This window comes from Giraffa tippelskirchi, chromosome 4, assembly GCF_054371585.1.
Source record: "Giraffa tippelskirchi isolate mGirTip1 chromosome 4, T2T-mGirTip1v1.2.pri, whole genome shotgun sequence".
In the NCBI taxonomy this organism is placed as follows: Eukaryota; Metazoa; Chordata; class Mammalia; order Artiodactyla; family Giraffidae; genus Giraffa; species Giraffa tippelskirchi.
In genome coordinates, this window is record NC_137278.1 from 82,991,522 (window position 1) to 83,004,194 (window position 12,673).

General features: G+C 41.5%; 1 protein-coding gene across 4 annotated transcripts in view; it reads right to left on the reverse strand.

The window, feature by feature from the left end:
- CRIM1 (cysteine rich transmembrane BMP regulator 1) overlaps window positions 1-12,673 on the reverse strand; it is a 215,899-nt gene that overhangs the window by 143,082 nt on the left and 60,144 nt on the right. Inside the window, exon 1 of one of the 4 annotated variants that reach the window (XM_081596246.1) lies at window positions 11,386-11,457. The exons of the other annotated variants lie outside the window; for them this stretch is intronic. The gene's annotated coding sequence lies outside the window, so the exon portion shown is untranslated. Of the gene's footprint in view, window positions 1-11,385; window positions 11,458-12,673 lie in introns of those variants that run through there. 4 annotated transcript variants of the gene reach the window in all.

The window sequence follows — 12,673 nt, forward strand, 5'->3', positions numbered from 1 at the left end:
ATGTTACTTCACCTCTAACTTATTTCATGGGGTTCTTGTGCGTATTAAATAAATAAGCCATCTAAAGTGCCTGGTGATAGCCAGTACATGGTAAGTACATGGTAAGCATGCCAGAAATGTTAGTTACTATTACATCACAGTCCCATTCTCAGATATAATAGGCTTATTCTTAAACAAATAGGTAAGAGAACATTTTAACCATGGAAGATCTGAAAGACAAGATATAAGGAGAAAGAGGGCAGGAAATTGGAGAGATAATTAAATATGTGTGAATTAAGTCCTCAAACAAATACAACGACAGGAAACAATAAGACAGAGGAAATAAGAGTCAAAAGTAAGTGATGAACACTGAAAATGAGCAGGGAACGGAACAGGATTTAAAGTTGCAGGGTCAGTAGAACAGAGAAAACAATCTCCTCGTTGGGCCTTAATGCTATCAATTTGGTATGAATTTATTTATGGGCTGTCATCATTTCTTAATCTCACCACCAGATACAACCACTGTATACGACCACATTTCTCAGGTATTTTAAATGTGCTGTGCAGAGCACCCATGTCAGAATGTTTCCAGAAGTCCTTCTTTGATTTATTTACTCTTGCATTTCTCATCGTTAAATAATAATTGGCTCCAGAGAAAATAAAATGAAACCTTATGCTCAGATTCTAACCTAAGCTTCAGGAGTAAGAAAAGTAATACTGAAAAAGCTAACAGCTCCACTGGCCAGAGACTTCTATCTTAAAATCAGTTCATTCAATCTCTTCCATGTGATAAATACGGTAAGTAGACAAAGAACCTGGCACATTACAGAGAACATGGAATGTCAGTGCCCTGGGTACAGCTTTAACAAGTTGCCAACATCAAAACTACCTAGTCTGGGATGCCAATGAGTCCATTTCAAGTGGCAATAAAATATAGTCTTGTGTCGGGAGCCGCGATAGGCATTACTGACAAAATGGAGGCACGGCCTCAACCCCCTCTCCTCATCCCGCAGGCACGGTCCCGGGATGAAGGAGTTAGGTCTTGTGATTCTGACTTGTCCTTTCTTTCCTCCGGTTGAGGTGGCTGGAAAGAATGTTATAATCCATAATGTTAACTCTTGACATTTGTTCAAGGATCTTTACAAAGAATGCTCCAGGATGAGCACATAGGCTGCAGCCTGAGATCGTGGGAAACATTGTTATCTGAAACCTGCCTGTAAGGGGAATGTTTATGGCAAAAGAAGTTTGCTGAGTTTAGGGGTTAGGAATAATTAAGAATAGTCAGAAGCTAAAGGTTTAAGGTATGTTGTAGCATTGGCATATTTTACTATAGCTTATGGAAACTAGGTATTTTAGAGATACTAATAGCCAAAAGCCTGTTTAGGAGATGATGAGCTTAAGTTACTAGGGGATAGCAGGATTTAAAGAGATAAGAAATAAACTGAGGTATGTAATATACAGCCCAGAGACAAACTTGAGTTACAATGTTATCACAAGGACACTTAAGAAGAAACTCTGAAGGACAACAATGATTTATGGAGACAGTAAATATGGGTGAGGGGAAACTGAAGATGTCATACCTCTGACCTAATGCTTTTGTAAAAGTATAAAAGAAAACCTGATGCTTAAAATAAACATGCAGCCCAGTGCTTTGAGCGAGAGACTGCATCATTCTCGTTCGCCGACCCTGTTCATCCCTTCAGGGCGTTTCCCTGGCTGCCGGAGCTGGACTCCAGCAAGTGGCGCCCGAACAGGGACACCTGAAGGGTAAGTAAGTAATCAAGTAGGTAAGTAATTAATTAAGCAATTTCATAAATGCAAAGCGGGACGTGTAGGATTGTGTTCGTGGGTGACCGGGACCCCTGTGCAGTTTAGGCAGGGTGAGGAGAACACAGAATCAGTAAAAATATTCTCTAGGAAAATGGGACTCTCTGCATCCAAGAATAGACAAATGTTTATTGAAATGTTACTCACATGTTAGCCCATAGAGGCGTTAAACTTCTAATTTTTGTATTCTCTAAATGTTTATTAAAATATTACTTCACATGTTAGCCCATAGAGGCATTAAACTTCTAATTTCTGTCCAAGAGCAATGCCCATGGTTTCCTGAGGAAATCTGAAAACCTGAGCTAAGGTTGGAGATCAGTTACATTTGTTTTTTACTTTGCATGGGCCAGAAAAGGTTCCGGTAGATGCTTTTGCTCTGTGGAATATGATTAGGGATGTACTGGACCCTCGGCATGAGGCTGTTAAGACAGCCTATGGGAGAGGCTGCAACGGTGGATGGTGGGCTTCTGCCTTCCGCGCAGAGTATGTTTTCTGCCATTGGCGAAGAAAAGGAGGGAGACTGTACTCAACCTCCCAAGGAAGGAGAGGACTTGCAGGATGCTGCGGCCGAGCGCCCTAGCAAGGCCCCTCCTCCTCTATGCAAACCTTTAAAAATGTATCCATCACTTTCTGATTTAAGGTGATCACCGCTGCCTCCGTTTGCGCCTCCCAGGGCCCAGGAGTTCCCCACTTTGCCCCCAAAGCCTCCCAGAGCATTGCCCGAGGCTGAGAAAGATACGGAGTTTTCTGAAACAAAGAAGCTTTTAAAGCAGACGCCATGCACAATATACAGAGCGTGCTCCTTGGAGAAATCCCCTTCAGGGGGCCCTCACCCAGGCTTAAAAAAAAAAAAAAAGAGTAAAACAACAGGGAGACTTAGAATTCTCTGTGGCCTTTCCAGTAGTTTTTATCCGGCAGCCAGGGAAACGCCCTGAAGAGATGAACGGGGTCGGCGAATGAAAATGATGCAGTCTCTCGCTCAAAGCACTGGGCTGCATCATTTTCGTTCACCGACCCCGTTCATCCCTTCAGGGCGTTTCCCTGGCTGCCGGAGCTGGACTCCGGCACTTTTGTTAATAATGCAAATAGGAGATTCTAACATCAACCTAAGTACTTCAAGAAATTGCGATTTTTACTGAACCATGTGTGTGTCCTGACTCAGTCTCAACTTTCCAAACAAGTGCTCGATGTAAATAAAAAGGCTACTAATGAATCTAACTAAAGTATGTGTACATTTTAACGCTGCAAAGAGTCAATTAAGTCCTCTCGCCACAAAATCATCATGTCGTCCAAATAATAAAGAGGTGTTTGTATGCCTGGAACTTTTGTTTTCAACTTTAGGATACTTTCTGCTTAAACATTTCAAGCCACTTTGCTAAACTGCTAGAAAATTTCTTTAAATATGTGAGTGTTGAATCAGGAACATCCACTTATATTTATCACGGGATAAATCAGGTTAATAATTACAGCAGGAGAGGGAACAGAAGTGAGGAGGAGAGATGAGGTGGAAAGGCTCGAGTTTGGGTTTGTATCCAACTTTAAACAGGAGTGGCCTAGGACACAAGTCCAGGATTACCATCTTGCTTTAACAGATAAAGGCAAGGCAGGCTCCAAGAGGGTCCACTTGTGACCCAAGTCACAAATCCACGAAGACCTCAGGATGAACAGCCAAAAGCAATAAAAGTAATAAAACTTTCAATCAAGACAACCATGCCTCGGTTTTCTGAATCCTGCCAACACAGTTGTAGATGTGATTTCCTATTTAGAGACGGTAACTTTCCCACTTAGAGAAGGCAAAAGGAGAAGAGAGCAGCTGAGGATGAGATGGTTGGATAGTATCATCGACTCAGTGGATGTGAACTTGAGCAAACTCCGGGAGATAGTGGAGGACAGGGAAGTCTGGTGTGCTGTGGTCCATAGGATGACAAAGAGTCGGATGCAACTGAACAACTTTACCTCATTTGGGGGGCTGATTCCTTGGCTCAGTGGCTTCACCCACTTTGCACTATCAAGGGAGCCTGGACACAGCAGAACAAGAGCCAACATCTAAAAATCAGTACTTCAAGCAGAGTGTTGTGCCATCTGGGGCCTTATACTCTTATTTTGTGCCTTGACTTCCTCCCCCTTTGCTGGCTCTTCCCCTTTTTGTTTATAAGCATGCTTAAATTTCTAAAATTTAGAAAGTTAGAAAGCAACCTTCTTTTATCTTATAATACCTTCAAGGCAACAATTCTAAGCTGCTCCTGTTTCTTTCCTCATCATTTAGAAAGTAAGAGTCAGCACTCTCTTATGGCAAGCCCCCCATACGTGAGCCCCATGGGAGCATCCACACTCCCCCTGCACATGAGGGGTGCTTGTCTACACCCTCCACCCTACCTCCTGCGTCTGGAAGGCCCTTTCTCCTTCTGCATCTATTGAAATCCCATCCAACCTTCAAGGTTCAAATGAAACGCTACCTTCTCTGGGAAAGAGACTTTCCCAATCAGAATATCGCTCTTTTCTCAGCACCCTTGTAGACTTTTTCTTGTACCTTTAAATTACAAAAGTACTTATTTCATTCTACTGGATTGTTTTCATGTCTGCCTCCCCAAGAAAACCAGAAGCACCTTTAGCTAGGGCTCCGTGTTATTCACTGTTGTATATGTGAATGTTTACTGAATGCAGTAAAACCTTGGTAAGAACTTAACTGTGGCAAATTTATTTTGGATCTTTCTACTACTGTTTTTAAGATATCACAGATACAGTGGAGACTGTTTACCTCTGAAGACCCTAGAAGGATCCCAAATTTCAACAACTAAGATAATAATCTCCTGAAATAAAACAGATGGAATTCAGAACAAGAAAAGTAAGAGAGAAAGGTAAATAAAATATATGATCTGTTGTAACAGAATTTTATTATTTCAGGCTACCAATGCTTCCATAAACTGCACTGACTTTATTAAATGAGCAAATATTTTAAGTAGGTAAAAAAAAATGAGATGCATTAATATTGCTGGAGCTAGGCCAACATGCAAGGCAACCCCTTTGTATTGGGGGAAATGCAATGGTGGGGGGATAGATGGGAAATGAATTAGAAGTATGGAGGAAGAGACGATAAAGGAAGAAAGAAGATGGGTAAGGAAAAGGATGTCAGGAAAAGTTACAGAGCAAATTAATCACTGAAGACATAGGGGCTAAGTGGCCTGGATAGGAGTCAAGAACAAAAGAATAAAGGAAGAATTATATCTACATGGAAGAGAACAACATGCTTCTGCAGGGGACACGGTGTCCAATGTGAGTAAAGGGATTTTGATTAAAGGCTGTTGTGCTTCTGTTATCAGCTGAAATGTCTAAATTGATTTGGCTGCTCTTCCCACCTCTCTGCTCTCCCAGCTCTCAACCCCAACGTCTGAGATGCTGAGAATGGAATCAGAAGCAGAAGCCTGGCAATGGCTTCTGCTGTGCAGCTGGCCACACTCTGGAGCCAGGACAGACTGGGCTCAGGGAAGAGGCTTTTCAACTACAGAACAGATTCTCCCATTAATCAGAAATGGTCATGGGAGGAAGAATCTGAGCCAGTCAGCTACTGGTTTGGATATTGCTAATAATTTCTCTCCTTGGTTTCTGCAGGATCTATGCCAGGGTTTCTTCCAACTGCATACAGCAAGCATAATTTTGCCTTTGTATCTGAAAAAATTGGCAGCAATAATACCAAAAAGAAATGTGACCAGGGCCAAAAGGGTAATAAGCTTCAATGAAATCAGGCATCAGTAAAATCAAGTGATGGGTGAAAAAAAATACTAAACCTGTATGTCTCTTCCTTTCAGAGGACAAATAAGAGTATTAGAGTGTCGGTGTCCTGTCTTCCATCATCTGGAAATCTCTAATAATTACATACTTCTCTCCTTATCAGGTCAATGACAACATTCATGATCACAACCTTGAATTTTTCTAAATTCTGAATATGTTTTACATTTGTGGATACCTTCTGATATGTACCCTGTTTATACCATTTCTTTATCGACTTTCTATTGTTAACCCTTCTCCTTACTAGCCTGCAATGGGTCCACAGTCTCCTCCTTTTATGCTTCAGTCGACTATGCGACCTGGCTACAAGCTAAAGTTCAACTTTTTAAAGTATATCATGAGTGATCTTTTATAAATTAGTTTTAATCCATGTTTTCAGAATCATTAGATATTAATTACCCCCTAGGTGCAAAGCAATGTTTTTACCTTCAGGAGACAAGGTCAGGCAGGAAGGAAAGCAAGATATGGTACAAGTACACAGCCTGAGAAAGTATAACAAGGTCCTACCACATTCAATATCCACATTCATCTCACATGCTAGCAAAGTAATGCTCAAAATTCTCCAAACCAGGCTTCAACAGTATGTGAACTGTGAACTTCCAGACCTTCAAGCTGGATTTAGAAAAGGCAGAGGAACCAAAGATCAAATTGCCAACATCCACTGGATCATAGAAAAAGCAAGGGAATTCCAGAAAAACTTCTACTTCTGCTTTATTGATTACGCCAAAGCCTCTGACTGTGTAGATCACAATGAACTGTGGAAAATTCTTCAAAAGGTGGGAATACCAGACCATCTGACCTGCCTCCTGAGAAATCGGTATGCATGTCAACAAGCAATAGTTAGAACCGGACCTGTAACAACAGAGTGGTTCCAAATTGGGAAAGGAATGCGTCAAGGCTGTATATTGTCACCCTGCTTATTTAACTTGTATGCAGAGTACATCATGAGAAACACTGGGCTAGATGAAGTACAAGCTGGAATCAAGATTGCCGGGAGAAATATCAATAACCTCAGATATGCAGATGACACCACCCTTATGGCAGAAAGTGAAGAGGAACTAAAGAGCCTCTTGATGAAAGTGAAAGAGAAAAATGAAAAAGCTGGCTTAAAACTTAACATTCAAAAAACTAACATCATAGCATCCAGTCCATCACTTCATGGCAAATAGATGGGGAAACAATGCAAACAGTGACAGACTTTATTTTTCGGGGCTCCAAAACCACTGCAGATGGTGACTGCAGCCATGAAATTAAAAGACACTTGCTCCTTGGAAGAAAAGTTATGATCATCCTAGACAGCATATTAAAAGGCAGAGACATTACTTTGCTGACCAAGGCCTGTCTAGTCAAAGCTATGGTTTTTCCAGTAGTCATGTATGGATGTGCGAGTTGGACCACAGAGAAGGCTGAGCACTGAAGCTCTTTAACTGTGGTGTTGGAAAAGACTCTTGAGAGTCACCTGGACAGCAGGAGATCAAAGCAGTCAATCCTAAAGGAAATCAGTCCTGAAATATTCATTGGAAGGACTGATGCTGAAGCTGAAGCTCCAATACTTCAGCTACTTATTGTGAAGAGCTGATTCACTGGAAAAGACCCTGATGCTGGGAAGGACTGAGGGCAGGAGGAGAAGAGGACGACAGAGGATGAGATGGTTGGATGGCATCACCAACTCAATGGACATGAGTTTGAGCAAGCTCTGGGAGTTGATGATGGACAGGGAAGACTGGTGTGCTGCAGTCCATGGGGTTGCAAAGAGTCGGACACAACTGAGTGACTGAAACGAACCACATTCAAATGCAGATCCTTGGACAGGGGATCAGGAGAAAATGATTTAAACAATATAAGGCCTCATCATTAAGTTCAGCAGTGTGTAAGAGAAGGGACACAGACGCACTTGCATTTCCCTACAAAGCCCCGGTTCCCCCTAGATAAATCATGTGGGATAAACTGCCTGAGACAGGAGATGTATGTTGTCGGAAACCTAGAAAATCTGTGAACAATTTTAAAGAAAGGCTAAGCAAACTGGGGTGTGGGTTCTGCTGACATTCCTGGGGAAGGAATAGAAGCATCCACCAAAGATCATAGAGAAACACTGCCTGTGGCAGAGGGAGAGGATGAGACAGTGGTATACCAAGCTGAGGACCTGTAACCAAGCTGGAGTTTTAGAATTTTGCTCCTGTGTTGCAGACAGTGATACACTTTAACGACTTCATTTCCAAACATCATCACTAAGTAAAGAGAAGGATTCAAAATCACCTCTACTTTGGTATATTTCTTCCATTTCAAAGAGTAACTCTGACTCCACCCACTTGTTGCCCAGTCTTCTCCCATCTCAGCAAAGAGCACCCACTGTTGAAGCCAGCAGTGTGGGGTCAGTCTAGAGCCCACCTCCTAACCTGATCTTCAAATCCAATCAATTGGAGACTTTTTTTCTTTTTCTTTTTTTAACTTTATGGCCTTAACGGTAGCAGCACATGGCATGTGGGCTCTTAGTTCCCAGACCAGGGATGGAACCTGTACCCCTGCATTAGCAGTCCAGAGTCTTAGCCGCTAAGCTGCCAGAGAAGTCTTGAGACTTTTTAACTGTACCTCTAAATAACACACAGAATCCACACCTTTGCCTCCAAGTCCTCTGCCAAAACTCCTGTCTGGCCTTGTAGCACCCTCCAGGCTCTCTCTCAGTGCCCTCACCAGCCCCCTGTTCGACTCTCCCTCCTGTGACAAGATCCTTCCCTCAGAGCAGCCAGAGCTCACCCATCCTATCCCCATCAGAGGGCATCTGGTCATCTCCACTTGAAGCTCAGAACTGTGTGATGGCTTCTGATCACACTCAGAATAAAATCCAAACTCCTTACCTTAGAATCTCTGTGATTTAATCCTTTCCCACATCTCTCACTTCCTCTCCCCACCTCTTGCTCCACTACAGTCTCTAAACCTCTCATTCCCAGCACACACAGCTTGTTCCCTCACTGAGGTTGCTGAATACGGGTTCACCCTGCCTAGAATGTGCCTCCTCAGGCTCCGTGCACAGCTACTTCCTTCGTAACTTTCAGTACCACTTAAACATCATCTCTTCAGAGAGACCTTCTCAGCCCATCCTATCTTGGTCTCGGCATTCTGTTATCCAACTGCTCTTGTACTTTTGAAAGTGAAAGTGTTAGTTGCTCAGTCGTGTCTGATTCTTTGAAACCCCACGGACTGTAGCCCACCAGGCTCCTCTGTCCATGGAATTCTCCAGGCAAGAATACTGGAGTGGGTTGCCATCTCCTTCTCTAGCAGATCTTCCTGACCCAGGAATTGAGCCCAGGTCTCCTGTACTGAAAGCTTCAGTGGTGGCTCAAGTAGTAAAGAATCCACCTGCAATGCAGGAGACTCGGGTTCCATCTCTGGGTCGGGAAGATCCCCTGGAGAAGGAAATGGCAACCCACTCCAGTATTCTTGCCTGGAGAATCCCATGGACAGAGAAGCCTGGTGGGCTACAGTCCATGGGGTCACAAAGAGTCAGACATGACTGAAGTTACTTAGCATGCATGTTCCGGCATTGTAGGCAGATTCTTTTACCTTCTGAGCCACCAGGGAAGCCCTTTATTATACTTTTATTTATGGCTTTTTTTCTTTTTTCTCATAATACAGGAAGCTTGAGGGGACTGGGGTCTTATCCGTCTTGTTCACTTTGTATCTACCACAGTGACACAGCAAGCATTCCACACATATTTGTAAAATGAATGCATAAATGAATGAATTAGGGAAAGCTACAGAGGCATCTGCTAAGGGCAGATGACTATCCCCTTCAACTTGAGTTTACAGAATAAATATATTCAATACATAAACTTCAGACAAAACAAGTTTTTATGAGTCAGATGGCTTTGAAAACTCCTTTTAAGGTTACTTTTAAGTCTGTTAACATCTCTGCATAATAGTATTGCTTCCTAACTTCTCCATCTCATAGAACTACACAAACGGCCCATAAGAACTGGTGATGTCAAAGCTTGAAGGTCTGTAGCAGTGAGTGGCTACAGTGACCACTGTAAAGAAAGACCCAGGCTACCAAACTCAATGCCTCTGAAAAAAGAGTACCTTAGAGAATGCTGCTCCATATTATTCAAGATCTCAAGACAAGCTCACATACACAGAGGCTTATTGGATATAAAGCTGAGAAAACATGAAGATGCTCCTGCCTTACTGTTTTGATGGGGTATTAAATTAATGGCTAATCAGATGCCATAGAATCATTTTCTAAAGCTTTAAGGGACCCTTCCTCAGTGATAAATGACAAACATGACTGAAATACTAATAGAGCTGAAATAAAGTATCCATGTCAAAACAGATACACTTTACATGCACTTATATTAAACTAGGTTCTCTTCTCAAGCTACAGAAGAAGCTTTTGAAAAAACAGCTTCAAGCGGCTGAAAATGCAGATGAAGATCCTCAAACCAGATACAGATGAAATACCTTGAACACAGCGGCAATGACTCCAGAAGCTCAAAAAATATATAGGCCACTGACTATTCATATTAAGTCTTGAGTAGGTATCTAATTTTATACAAAATTTATATTTGTGTGGGATTCTGTTTGTCTGTTTTCTGGTTCTAGGCTCCCTCTGAAACAACAAGCCATTCAGTGAGGCCCTGCCACGGAACGCCAAGCAGAAACATATTGCTCTTGGCCTCACCACTGTCCTTTCCCGCTTGTGTGAGAAGCCTGTGTTGACTGCACCGTGAAAAAACTTGAAGGAAAGAAAAGCCCTACTGTTGTAACTGTGCCAAGAAAGTATAAAGAAACAAAACCCAGATGCTAGAATTTGAGGCATTTCCTCTGCTATGAGACTATGTCCTTTAACTGAAGGTCAAAGGAACATGAAAGGACTCCAATATTTTAAAGCCCAAAGTGGGTATTTTTGTGGCCCTCTCAGTTTCTGCGTGCCAGCCACACACATTTAACTGACATTTAACAAGCAGAATTTATTCAGCAGCATTCAAGGGAAATCCTGGTATTGCTCTCAAACACGATTTATTTAAATTTCTAATGCTTTATATTAATACAGATTGGTTCATTTCCCTGACAGCCAGAGATTTTCCAAAACGCCACTAACTGAATAAAGTCATTTTTAAAGCCCAGTCCACATTTGCTACCTCCTAATCCTTTAATATGTCCCTGGGCTTTAATTTCATAACCTCTTCTTCTGGGGACATTTATTTTTGATGCTACAGATAATAGTAAATAATGCAAGATATAATCATTTTATTTCTCAGGAGGTACCTGACATCAGATTTTATAAAGACTTCAAATGTGTTTTCTGGTCATAGAAAACAGCATGTCAGCCCATGGGAAATACAACAAAATCAGCCATGTTTTATCATGTTTGGGAAAACATATATCAAACGGGCCACCTCATTTGGTAATATGACTCATACCAGTCAAAGTCTTCAAAGCATATCTGAAAGAAAGGAATTCTTTTAGAAGTTGGCAAAAAAAACCCACAAAACTTGATGGAAAGGTTAATATGATTGAGGAATAGATGGATAACTCAAAACCTCTAAGCATCAACTCAGTATGTGATTTAATTAAAATCTCTCTGAACTGAGCAGTGATACAACTGTAAGATGTGGCAAGGATGGTCTAAGGGTTTCACATTAACCAACAGAGCACTGAAACACACGAAAGAGCCCCCACTGCAGAGCTCTGAATGGCCATATATGGAGGCTCTGGAAAAACACTATTTCACTTGGGCTGATCCAGAATGAGCTAACCTCAGAAATGTGGAGACTTCTATTTTCTGTTGATCCTTACCTTCTTCCCTAGCAGTCTCCTTCCCATATATAGAAAATTGAAACCATTTGTCAGTTAACAACCACTCCCCTTTTGTTTACCAGAATTCTGAGCTATTCATTGGAATGTTTTAAATAATTCTGTTGGGAGTCATCAGAGTTACTAATGGACATACCATCTAATCACGACCTGTAGCCTCTTGTCTACCCAGAGGGAGACAAGCTTTCTGACTTGTTGCTCTAGAAATGTCAACAAAAGGAAGACAGTTTTCAACGTTATCTCTCATATTTCCTCTGCTGTTCAAAGGGTCAGGTTTGCTAGCGTGTGGGAAGCAGATAGACAACAGTGTAATAGCAAAGTTGGGTGTGGTTGTTATGGTGATAAGGGAAATGAAAGTGGAAGGAGTTTGAATAATATTTATTTGAAGAGTCTTGCCTTTTCCTTTATAAGCTATTCACAAAGTGCATAATATTACACCAATTCTTAAGAAGCATTGTTGGAATGCAGAGCTAGGGTTCAGATTCTATGACTAATTTCTACCAAAGATGAGCAAAGTTTTCAGAAAACTCTTAAAGAATGTACCACCATTATCAGCACTGTCATATTTATTAACATAAGTAAATATAGACATATATGTATCAGGAAAGATAATTTATTATTATTATAATTTATTACTGCATTTATTTCCATGGATTAATTATAATGCCACCACGCCTATACATGTGCTTACCTACATCTAGTTATAGATTTGTACACGCACATGGGATGTTATGTATATAGATTACACTTTCTGGCACAGAAAATACACAAATGCACATGTGATGTGTATTTTTTCATAGGCAAACCATATTTCCTATGCACACGAACACACACTATTATAATCCATATGGGATATACTCTCTGGATTGAAGATGTTTGCTCAGTTATTGATATATCTAAAGGACCCTCAAGGAAAACACTATAATAAGCCCTGAATTTAGGGAGACACAAAGCCAGGCCAGGAGGCATGCAAGAACGCAAAGATAACATTTTTGGGAGTTCCATGTTGCACTGAGGTGTGACACCACAGCCTAACTGGTCTGAAAAATTCCTAATGGAAATGGAAACAAGTTGGCTCTCGATCAGCAAACATCCAGGTTCCACTGTGACTAGCAACCCAAATGCCAAAGGGCACCAGGAACATATAAATGGGATCATACTTTCCTTTTACTGCCACAGAGATAAAATTTCACTTCAAAAAACTAATTGCCCCAATCTGGGTCAGACACAATAGAGATGGTTAGATGTGTCTCATGCCTTAGAAAGGAAG